This window comes from Equus asinus, chromosome 9, assembly GCF_041296235.1.
Source record: "Equus asinus isolate D_3611 breed Donkey chromosome 9, EquAss-T2T_v2, whole genome shotgun sequence".
NCBI lineage: Eukaryota > Metazoa > Chordata > Mammalia > Perissodactyla > Equidae > Equus > Equus asinus.
The window spans coordinates 40,336,469-40,348,504 of record NC_091798.1 but is presented as its reverse complement, the minus strand read 5'-3'; positions in this window follow the sequence as shown (position 1 = coordinate 40,348,504).

Genomic DNA, 12,036 nt, shown 5'->3' with positions numbered 1-12,036 from the left:
CAAGACATTGGACTACAACTCCCGGCAGGCTTCGCGCGAGGGGCCTTCGGAGATACAGCGGTGCAGAGGGGGAAGACCTTTGGAAGCGAGGCCTGTGGGACTCGGCTGCTACTTGACCGCTGCGCGGGTAGTGGCTCACAGCAAGAAACTGGCAACTATGTGCCGCGCTTTTTCTCATTTGTAGAGTGGGGATAGTGACTTCGGCCCCGCCTAACACTGGGGACATTCCAGGAGGCGTGATGAGATCCTTCCTGGGAAAGGCTTTGCAAACTATGGGCTAGAGAGTGACAGTGTGACTATTGTCTCCTCACGGATGTTCTTTTTAAATATACGCCAATGCCTGTCCTGTGCAAAGTGTATGCTAGGTCCCGGAGATTCAGAGACAGATTTTGGGGATGCAGAACCCAATCCTGGGAACTTAAGAGCTAAGAAAATAGAAAAGTGAGGTGGATTTATGTGGTTAGGGGGCAATCTGGGTATGCCCCTTCTCCCCCAGCTCCTTTGGCACACTGTCATTAGAGGGACTGCTGGGGGAGGGGAGTAGAGAAAGAAGACAAGGGCAGGTAATGGAGCTGGCATTAGGGCCCCTGTCTTTGCTCTTACTTATCCCTCATCCATTCCATCCTACTACAGGGCCCTCTGAGACTTCTCTCTCCCTCCCCACTCGTTGCCTTGGCCCCTTCCCTTCTTTTCTGAGATACCTGGCCCTAGGAGATTAGTAAAAAGGAAATGAAGAAACATTCTTGCTTTTCCCCACTTGGGTATGCATGGAGCTTAGCAAAGAATAAAAGCACTTCTTCATAGATGGGTCGGTATACAGTGTCTTTACTGACTCGTGCCTGCAGGTGAGTTGGGATGGCTGAAGGTCAGATCTGCAAAAGTGAAAAATGATCATCTCCAAGTGAAAATTACCAGGAATTCGGTCATGTCTTATCCAGGAAGTCCAAATCAGTTATGTCCATTATTATATCAACCAGCAGCTACTTAGGCAGTTGGGGTAGGATGGGGAGATGTACAGCCCTGAACATAAACTGAAAGGGTAAAAGCCTCCAGTGGCATGCAGTTCCATCCTTTCCCTGCAGTCATGGCCCTAAGATATATGAGCATCAGTGTGCTCACAGAAGGCTGGGTCCTGAAGAAGCCACTTGTGCTCTGCAGACAAGGAACCTGACAAGGGACATCCAACAGATGGTTGAATATAAGAAGTTTATTTGGTTTGGGGAGGCTAGACAGACTGCTTTCGAAGATGGACAGGGAAAGTTGGGTGTGCCCTGGAGACTAGGGGCATACAGCTAAGGTCTGGAGGTACTCAGAGATGTCAGAGTACCAGGAAGTTAGAGGTATCTGGTTGAGAGTGGGGGTGCTAGAACATTGTAGGGCATAATTGGATTGAGAAGGGGTACTATGAATTATGGGACTGCTTAGGAGTAGAGTCCAGGTTCAAGAATGCTGGGCAAGATTTGGGAAGCTGGGGCCTCTTGGAAATGTCTGGTACCTTGCTGCCAAGACCAGCTAGGCAGCCAGCTAAAAGGGTGGATGGAATGAATAGACAGAACACAGTCTATAAAGCCTAGCTTAAAGCCTAGCAAGAATGTTGCTATGATCTCCTGCAACATCTCCCCCTTTTTGTTTTTGTAAAAGGAGGTAGGTGGTCTGGGCAGCTTCTCTCTTACTCAGTTTTCGGAAGATTTCTCTTGTGCATCTGAGGACTAAGCAGAAAACAATGAGAAATATGCACCCTGATATAATAGTTCTAATAAGGCTGCTGTCAATGGTTTTTATCCAATCAGTAGGAAATATTTTTGATAAGCTGGTATGTATACCATCAAATAATTCAGATTCAGGTAATAATGATAATTTAGCATCTTGCATATGTTCTACTTTAGCTTGCAATAAATATGTATCCAATGTATGATTGTCTTTGAGGTGGCCCTTTAAATGCCAGCTTATAGTACTCCAGGCATCCTCACTACTATCATAAGGATGTGGTGTAATACAGAATTCAGGATTATTCCAATCACATTGCAGTCTGACTAGCTTTTTTAAGTTATGCATTTCATCTCCTAATATTAATGCAGCATTTTCCAGATCCACTAATTGTTCATTAATTCCCTGGTCAATTCGTGTCTGACTGGTCCATGCTTCACAGGCATTTTTATGCCATTGTTGAACAAAGGTAGTGTTTGAATTGTTTGATGTAGTGCTACCCCAGTAATGGCAGCAGTAGATGCTATTGCTATATTACCTAATATAGCAGCAATTAATAATCCAATGACTCTTTTTGATCTTTTTAAGATATTCTGAATTATTTGTAATAAGGCGTGTGTATCAGGAGAAGCTTCCCATGGCCTATTTTGTTTTACTGGAAGCCTAATGCCCAAACATCGCCTCAATAACATATATGAATGAGAATCATTAAATAAGGAGCTATTGAGACAAGTGTGTAATTTATAATCCTAACAATTCACAGTTTTAGCTGTTTCATTAATAGATATCGTACCTATGGCCAAAACACGGATCTCGGACACAGGCTTTAATATAAAAAGTCCCGTCAGTGGATGTGTTGAAAGATAATTTTGTGTTCTCATAGCTTCCATCCCAAATTCTGGATTGCCTTAAGCTGAAGGCTGATTTCCATAAGTCAGTCTGTGGTTTATCCGTATTAAATTGAGGTTGTGGAGGAGAAAGTCCTTCTGCGTGCCATAAAATAGGATATTCACTATGTGTAGTATTAGTAGTGTGCTTATATCTTGAAATTTGCCATCTTAACTTTTTGTAGGGTTTGTAGGCGGAGTCTGTATGGGAGCAATTTGAGACTGCATACCCCTTGGGGGACCAGTCCCATACTGTTCCATAGGAACCATTAATCAAAACTACCCCCTCCATCCCGCTACAAACATCCCAATGTATTCGATCAATTTTATCCACCCATAGTCTTCGACTAGCACACAGCGGACGATTTGGAGCTGTAAGATTGTTTTGGGAGGTAATAGAATAATGGAAACTATAGCCTGATAACATATATAATTGCACTTGGCTATGATTTCTATTGAGCATGTAAGTAGATAGCCAAGCCTGTGTAGTAAAATTTAAACAGCCTATTCCCCTTCCTACACAAGTAGGCCAAGGGTCCAAACCAAAATCACTTATGTCATATGGGGTACCTTCTTCCTTTTCAAATATAGGTAGACGGACATCCTCGGGCCCCAAGACCCAGGATGAGTCATTAATATATACAGGGATAGAATTTTCTCCCCAGTTCACTACTCTGATCAATGGTGGGTTAGGAATATATATAAGCCCAATATGTATAAGTACTGTTATTCGGCTGAGCTATGGCCCCGGGTATACTTACGGCCACCCACACCGGGGCAAACATTGTCAGAGCTAAATTATTTGGAGTGACAGGTTTCTTCTCCTGTTCTAACACCTTCTCTGCTTGTTGAGTTAGTTTCTTTATTTGTCCCCAGGTTGGGATCGATGCACGATGCGTCTGTGGCAGTGGGAATGTGATTTTGGTAGTCTTCAAGCTTAGACCCTGAAAACTCATCACCGGTGGTTTGACGTCCCACGCGAATCGGCGTTTTCTTGGCGGGGTGTTTATGATATGGCTTAAGATGTCTAGAAGGAATCCAGGTTGGTTTTTCTAAATCTCCTGGAGAAACACAAGCAAAACCTCGTCCCCATGTTATTAGTGACCCCCTATTCCATGTATTACTCCCAGGATCGAACCACCAAATAGGTGGTTTATTTTTCTGCTCTTGTGCATAATGCTTTTCTGCTGGGGTCCCTTCCTCATATGGTTGTAAAAAATTCAAAGTGAATAATGCTTTATAAATTTTTTGTGGAGGGGAGATAGTGGCATCTCTCCCTTTTTGTTTTTGTAACATGGCCTTCAGAGTCCGATTTGCTCACTCAATAATGGCCTGTCCCTGAGGATTGTGTGGGATGCCGGTAGAATGGCGGATTCTCCAATCTGTGAAGAATTTAGCAAGAGAGATGTTGGTATAGGCTGGATCGTTGTCTGTCTTTATGGTTTTAGGTCTGCCCATTACTGTCATGCAGCTACGAACGTGCATAATCACATGTCTCGCAGTTTCTCCTGTAGTGGCAGTTGCCCAAATATAATGAGAAAAAGTATCAATACAAACGTGTACAAATGACATCTTCCCAAAGGAGGAAATATGAGTAATATCCATTTGCCAGAGGTCATTAGGTTTTAAACCTCTAGGATTAACTCCTGTATGAGTTTCAGGGATTATGTTTACTTCTTGACAAGTGGCATAAATTCAGATAATTTGATTAGCTTGAGCCCATGTCAAATCATATTGCAGCTTCAAGCCTTTAACATTATAATGAGTCAGAGCATGAAAATGTTGAGCGTCAGAAAAAATTTGGGATAGTACTGTATCTGTTCGGGCATTTCCCTCTGCAAGAGGCCCTGGAAGAGAAGCATGGGCTCTGGTAGGGGTTATATAAAAAATGTGGTGTCGGTTACAAATGGTGGTTTGTAGATCATTGAAAAGAGTATATAAAGAATCAGAAAGAGTTTGCTGATAAGTGTCATCTTAATTAAACGTGTTATTTGAATAGCATATTGGGAATCAGAGAAAATATTAATAGGTACTTGGATATTTTGTAAAGTATGAGTGATTGCTTTTAATTCAGCCTGCTGAGCTGATAATCTAGGAGTGTCTATTACATAGGCATATGCTCCAGTGTAACCGGCCTTATGATTACTAGAGCCATCTGTAAATATAATGGTGGCCTCGGATATAGGAGTTAATTTAGTGATTTTTGGAATGACCCATTGAGTCCTTTGTAAAAATTGTAATATAGATATTTTGGGAAAATGATTATCCATCTTTCCCACATAATCAGCAAAATCCAATTGCTATTTTATATGATTTTGAAAATATTGTGATATTTCTTTGTGAGATAGCATCAAGCAAATAGTATCCAAGTCATTTCCAGAAAGTTGTTTAGTTCTTTCTCGTCCTCAACTTATCATTTCAGCAGGAAGATCTAAATAAGGGGTAATAGATTTAGACATATTATTAGGTAAAAATATCCATTCTATTAAATCATTTCGTTGCATTAGAATTCCCGTTGGTGAATGGGGTGTAGAAATAATATACAATGAAACTGGAATATGAAGATTGATTCTATGCGTTTGAGCAGTTTGAATACATCGTTCAAATAGTTTCAGTTCTTGATTTGTTTCTTTGGTCAAGCTTCTAGGGCTATTTAAATCAGAATTTCCTCTCAGAAGAGAGAATAAATGTGATAAAGCATATGTAGGTATTCCTCATTTTGGCCTTAGCAAGTTAATGTCACCAAGCAATGTTTGTAAATCATTTAAAGTAGTGATTGAGTCCCTTTGAATTTGAAGCTTTTGTGGTTTGATAGTGGTTTTTTTTATTATTATGCCTACATAGAGATAAGGTTCAGTGAATTGAATCTTTTCTGGGGCTTTTAGGCCCGCATGTTTCAAATGAAGTTGTAATTTTTGGAAGACAGTAGATAATAAATTAGTATCTGGGGCTGTATAAAGGATGTCATCCATATAATGAATGATATATGTATGTGGATATTTTGCCCTTATGGGGTCTATAGCTTTAGCAACATAAGTGTGATATAATATATAGTGGGTATTTAATAAGTATTTGTTGAATTAATAAATAAGTTGGTGAACCAATTATTCATAGTCTTTGAGTATTATTATTTTTGTTATAATAAACAGGGAAAGTGATAATCATCATGATAAAGAATACTCCAGTCAAAAATAAAAATTTAGAAAAAGTTCTTTGATTATTTTGTTAAATATCTTAAGAAAAACTGGAATAATAAAAATGGTAATCGCTAACATAGTCCAGGTATTTTATATGTTACCGTTTTATTTAGTTCTGAAAATCAAAAGAATAAAATTAAAAATTAATGTTAGAAAGATATTATCATTTATATCTTGTAGATGAGAAAAGTAAGGTCCCCAAAAGGATCATAACTTGTTCAAAGATATAGGGCCAGTAATTGGTGGACCCAGTCCTTAAACCCAGGGGGTCCAATATTAGAACCTCCACTTGAGTTTTTTACAAAAATGAATGCCTTAATTTTGATTATATTGGCACTTCTTTTATGAATTATAATTTTAGTGAAGTCCTCTTGATTATTTAATAGTCAATGATGATCACCAATATATGTGGATATATTTTATTTCTCAAAATAAATGAATTCTTTACATTTGCTGTTTATATTTCTGTGTAATCAACTTCTTTATTTATTAACAGTCTAAATGAAAGAATAGAGCCTATTTTCTATTTTTTTTATTGAGTTAATGATAGGTTACAATCTTGTGAAATTTCAGTTGTACATTAATGTTTGTCATTCGTGTTGTAGGTGCACCACTTCACCCTTTGTGCCCACCCCCCACCCCACCTTTCCCCTAGTATCCACTAAACTGTTCTTAGTCCATACTTTTAAATTCCTCATATGAGTGGAGTCATACACAGATTATCCTTCTCTCGCTGGCTTATTTCACTTAACATAATTCCCTCAAGGTCCATCCATATTATTGCAAATGGAATGATTTTGTTCTGTTTTACAGCTGAGTAGTATTCCATTGTATATATGTACCACATCTTCTCTATCCATTCATCTGTTGCTGGGCACTTAGGTTGCTTCCACGTCTTGGCTATTGTAAATAATGCTGCAATAAACATTGGGGTGCATAGGACTTTTGGGATTGCTGACTTCAGGCTCTTTGGATAAATACCCAGTAGTGGGATGGCTGGATCATATGGTCGTTCTATTTTTAATTTTTTGAGGAATCTCCATACTGTTTTCCATAGTGGCTGCACCAATTTGCATTCCCACCAGCAGTGTATGAGGGTTCCTTTTTCTCCTCAACCTCTCCAACATTTGTTACTATTAGTTTTAGATATTTTTGTCATTCTAACAGGTGTAAGGTGATATCTTAGTGTAGTTTTGATTTGCATTTCCCTGATGATCAGTGATGATGAGCATCTTTTCATGTGCCTATTGGCCATCAGTATATCTTCTTTGGAGAAATGTCTGTTCATGTCGAATAGAGCCTATTTTCTAACAAAATATTAAATATCTTGCCTGATAGATACTCATCTTGGATCTTAAATTATGAGTTTTAAAATAATTTCTGTTGACTGTAATACTCTGTAAATATTCATGTCACATTAATAATTCTAAAATTATAAGTAAAGAGATATCTGCATTTCATTGCAAAACTTTGTTTTGCAGCAATTTTATACATCATGAATATTGAAAATATGTTTACAGGATTAATTTTAATAAATCTTATAAAAGTAAAAGCACTGCTTTTTAAAAACTTATCTTTATAAATAAGTGTAATATATATTTATGTGCATGGTATATCTTAATAGAATTGTTTTTCTATAAACTGTACTTCCCAAATAATAACAGGAGGATATTTTTCTATGGTATATATATTTACTTCATAGTAAAGAAAAGTCTTTGGGGAAATTTATTGGCAGCTTGCCTATGAAAGACTCTTCTGGGCTGTTTTATTCTGGGCAATAAAGTAAATTAAGATACTAATTAGATGTGCAAATCTCAGGTGGTGATGCGACTATACAGAGGACAACAGACTACAGCCTCTTGGAATATGTTTATAGTTTTTAAATGCAATAAAATAAATAATCATGTCCTTTCGTTAATTATATGTCCAAATTATCTCAAAAGTTTGTTCATTTTTATGAGTTCAATTTTAGATTAGGAATTTTGGGGGAGTTGAATCGAAGCTCAGTTTGCTGGGAAGCTCAGTAAGAGAGTAGACAAAAGCAGCAGATTTGGATTTGGCTTTGGTTGTTGGCATGTTTAATTAGTTATTTTCTTTTAAAGAGGCAGTAAAGCATTTCTAATTTTATTTAGAAGCCTCAAAAGATTAAAACAGGCTCCCCGTTGTTGCAGCTGGCTTTTCCAATTACATACATCAGTTTGCGTGAATTGAAATTGGCCCGTTTAAGTGTATCAATTTTTATAAAACTTTATCTTAATTTTACGAGTCCCCGTGCTTCCCCAAGGCCAATAACTGAAATCAGGGGAGGAATGGTAGGCCAATGATAAGGCCAATGTTTAGAGCTGATGATAGAGACATCTGCCCTGGTATCAACTAATCTATCAAATGCTTTACCATTGATGTTTATTTTGCAGGTTGGCCAAGATTCTAAAATTTTTTCAGTAAGGAAAACCCCTGCTTGTCCCGTACTGCCAAATCCTCGCTGTCCTCTAATTTGTTGTGAGTTTCCCATGGTAATATAGGGTAAGATTAAAAGTTGGGCAATGCGATCTCCCTTTTATTCTAAGGTTTCTCTGGGTTTCGATTCAGGGTTTTAGACATTTGGATATTTTGAGTTATTTCTTTTTTGTTCCCACGGACGAGATGTTTCTAAAGTCCTGTCAGTTGCCAGTCAGGGTGGCCAGCCCAGACAAGGAACATGATGCAGGACATATTTTTTGTAATTCGTGCCTTAGAGTCAAGGCCAAAGTGGCCATCTTTGGCCCTGAGCCCAGACACATTCCGTTGTGTGGGGCCCAGGCCCAGTGTCCCTGGAAGGTGGGGGGTAAATGATATGTTATGGGCCCCGACATTTCCACCAATCCATAGGACACTAGGTGAATTGAAAGCCCTTGTTTTAAACATATACGCAACCAACATCCAAGGAACAGAAGACAAACTATTATAATGAGTAAAAGGGCATCCTTAAAATAATTGTTTTACCCTGTAGGGAGTCATGAGAATAGATCAGGGGAATAATTAATATTATGCATTTGATCTTGTAAATCCTTAATAATATCATCCAAATATAAAGTATGATTGGTAATATTAAAACAACATATGCCAAAAATTTTGATATAAGATTGGAGGGGCTCTAGTACAGAACGAATTAATGACTAATGTTCCATATAGTCACAGGCATCGGAATGCCCTTCTGATATTTTTTCTTTAATTCAATTCCCACCTTTTCCCATGGTTGTAAATCTAATGTACCTAGAGTAGGAAACCAAGTACGATGCTTCTCTATAGTCTGTAATAATTCAAATAATTTAACCTTAGCCCCACCTGCCTTCAGCAATTTCCTGAGTAAGCAGATGTATGGGCGATATTGTTCTGTATTTTCAAAATTACCCATTTACCCTGTTAAAACTTCTGGAAGCACTTACCCGACTCGGGTAATCTTTTTGAGGCCTCACCCTGCTTCCAGGTTCCGTACCGCTGAAACTCCACTTTTTTCTTTTTTCTTTTTCTTCGCTCTTTGGCGATTCTTCCTTCAGGTCCCTGGTTGAGCTTTTGAACAGCCCCACGTTGGGCGCCACTTGCTGCCCAGACCAGCTAGGCAGCCAGCTAAGGGGGCGGACGGAATGAATAGACAGAACACAGTCTATATAATAGACACAACACAATCTATGTTATTTAATGGGACAAGGGACCATTAGCCTCAAGGACTGAGGTGAGGTCTCTCTGATCGCCACGTATTTATTTGCAGGCAAAGAAGCACAAGCATAGCAGGAACTCATGCCAGCAGGGATATGCAGGTCAAAGCTCGGCAGTTCTAGTCTTCCTCCCTTCAATGTACCCCGGCCCTACCCAAGGCCATTCTCTTAGGGAGTAAGTATCCTAGGAACAATCAGCAAGTTATGCAGACGGCGTTCCATTCCTGCAAGGGCCCAGGGTTCTTAAGCCCCTTGCCTTCATGCTTGATAAGATACTCCCTTCCAGCCTTTGATTCCAAAGCACAATCTAGTATAGTAATTTATGAGAATCAGCAGATCACATATTTCTCAGCCACCCGTTTTGTAACTTGTTCTTGCTAAGCCTAAAGCCTAGCAAGAATGTTGCTATGATCTCCTGCAATAGTACCTCAACATCCTTTCCCATCATCTTCTGGAACCTCACTTCCCCCTTCTTTTCTAGACAACTCATTTACTCCTACATAAGTAAAAAACCGTTCAGCATTGCAGCCTTCTCAGGTATTGCCATTCAAATGTACCCTTCGGCTCATTTACACCTCAACACTTCTGGATGAATTTTTCTATGGCTGTATCACCAGGATTAACACTCCAAACCTCAACACTTAGAACACATCTGTGCTAGTTTTTGCTTGAGCACACAGCCACTCCACAAAAATAATTCCCACTGTCAAATTCAATCTCTGTGTTTGGTAAAAGAGGAAGCTGTGGGCTCAAAGGGTTCAGGATGGAGGTACCAGGGAAAAGTAACTAGTATGAAGACTGAGAGAGCAACTGGGAAGGAAATAGGGGAAGAGAAATTGGGATCTCCAAGGCAGTTCTCAAAGAGAAGGTGGTAGGTGTAGAAAGAAATTCAAACAGGCAAGAAAGGACATCCACACATCCAGGGGGAGGCTGCTGAGCAGAGCCACATGATGTTTTCTAGCAGATTCAAATAGAATTGAGTAGTACTAGCCTGGCTTTGGGAAATTGTGTGCAAGAATTAGGCCAAGGGGCCTGCAGAGATTCTTCATCTGCTAAATCATTTTACCTAGAGCCAGCCTCAGGTTCCTATCAGTCTTCTCTACTTACTTTTAGAAATACTTGTTGAACTGTAGTGGATTTTTGCTGGTGATGGTGAGTTTTGCCAAGTGCCCTATATGATTGAGAGGCTGCCCCATCCAGCCCTGGAAGAAAGATACTGCGGAAATGATCCATCTGTCTGCCTAGGCCTAAGCGCCTGAGCTGGTTTGTTTGCCCTCCCATAGGATGGGGGAAGAAGTGAGAGAAAGACACTCTACAGCAACCCCAAACACACACCTGTTCCTGCTTGGGGCCATGTAGTCCTGTGTTAGAATAAGGAGGAAGCTGCCTTGTAAATGGCCACCATCCTGTTGTCTAGACACGGAGGAAGAGATATGGTCTCAGGGAAGCTGCAGGGGCTGCAGAAGGCTGCACTCGGATTTCCTGTCAGAGGTGGGGTCTTGTAGTTGCATAAATAGTGGGATCCTCCAACAGAACCTTCTCTAATACAGTTTGCAAGAGAGCAGAATTCAGCATTAAGTGAATTCATCCTCAACCCCTTCCCAAAGGATAGTTATTTAGCAATAGGAAAATCAACATGGCTAATGTGGTACTGCAGTGTCATTTTCAGGGTAAAAAGCTTTCAATCTCCTACTAATACCAATTCACCCTATCTCCCCCACAAATAAATACACTATGACAATAGCTCATATTTGCTGGACTTTGTCCAGAGTCAGGAGGAAGTTTGTGGCCTTATAATGGAGAAGTCAACTGAGTTACCTGGAGTGAAACCATGTCCTTGACCTAATTATGATATGTCCAGTATGATAAGCAGCTGAACTAAGTGCCCATGGCAGTCAGAATAACAATAACAATTCAAACAGAATCCAGTCCTTCTGCATTGTTACGTCACCTGGAGAATTCTGTCCCAGCGATGGATTTTTGTACTGGAACTGGCTAGGAAGTCATGTGCTTTTTGCAGCAAGGCTTAAATAAAATGTATCTGATTTTTTTTTTAAACACTGTGTGTAGTATTGCTGTTGTAGGTTGGGTACTCCAGGAAATAGACTCTGAGACTCTGAGATGTGCATGCTGAAGGTTTATTGGCGAGTGTTCCTGGGAACAACAGCTGTGAGGAGTAAGGGACGCAGGATGGAGCAGAGGGAAAAATTGAGGCAACAGGTTCAGGTCTTCATCTTCACCCCCACCTCCATCAACCAGTCATCGACTAGCTATGAGCCCTCAGCAGCCAACACTCCCAGCAGCTGAAGGAACAAGTGTCTTGATCCTGAAGTGAGACTTGGGCGGGGCGTGGCGGGGGGCTCCACGTTGTCTGCTGCAGTTGCCCACTAGTACTTTTCCTTCCCAAGTATCTCCACATTGACTATTCCATTTTACCTACCAAGTAGCCTGTGAGGTTGACAGGGCTAGGTAGGGATCATCCTTCCCTTAATACACATGAATACACTGGGAAATCCAAGTCCAGAGAATGTCAGACTTGCCCAAAGTCAC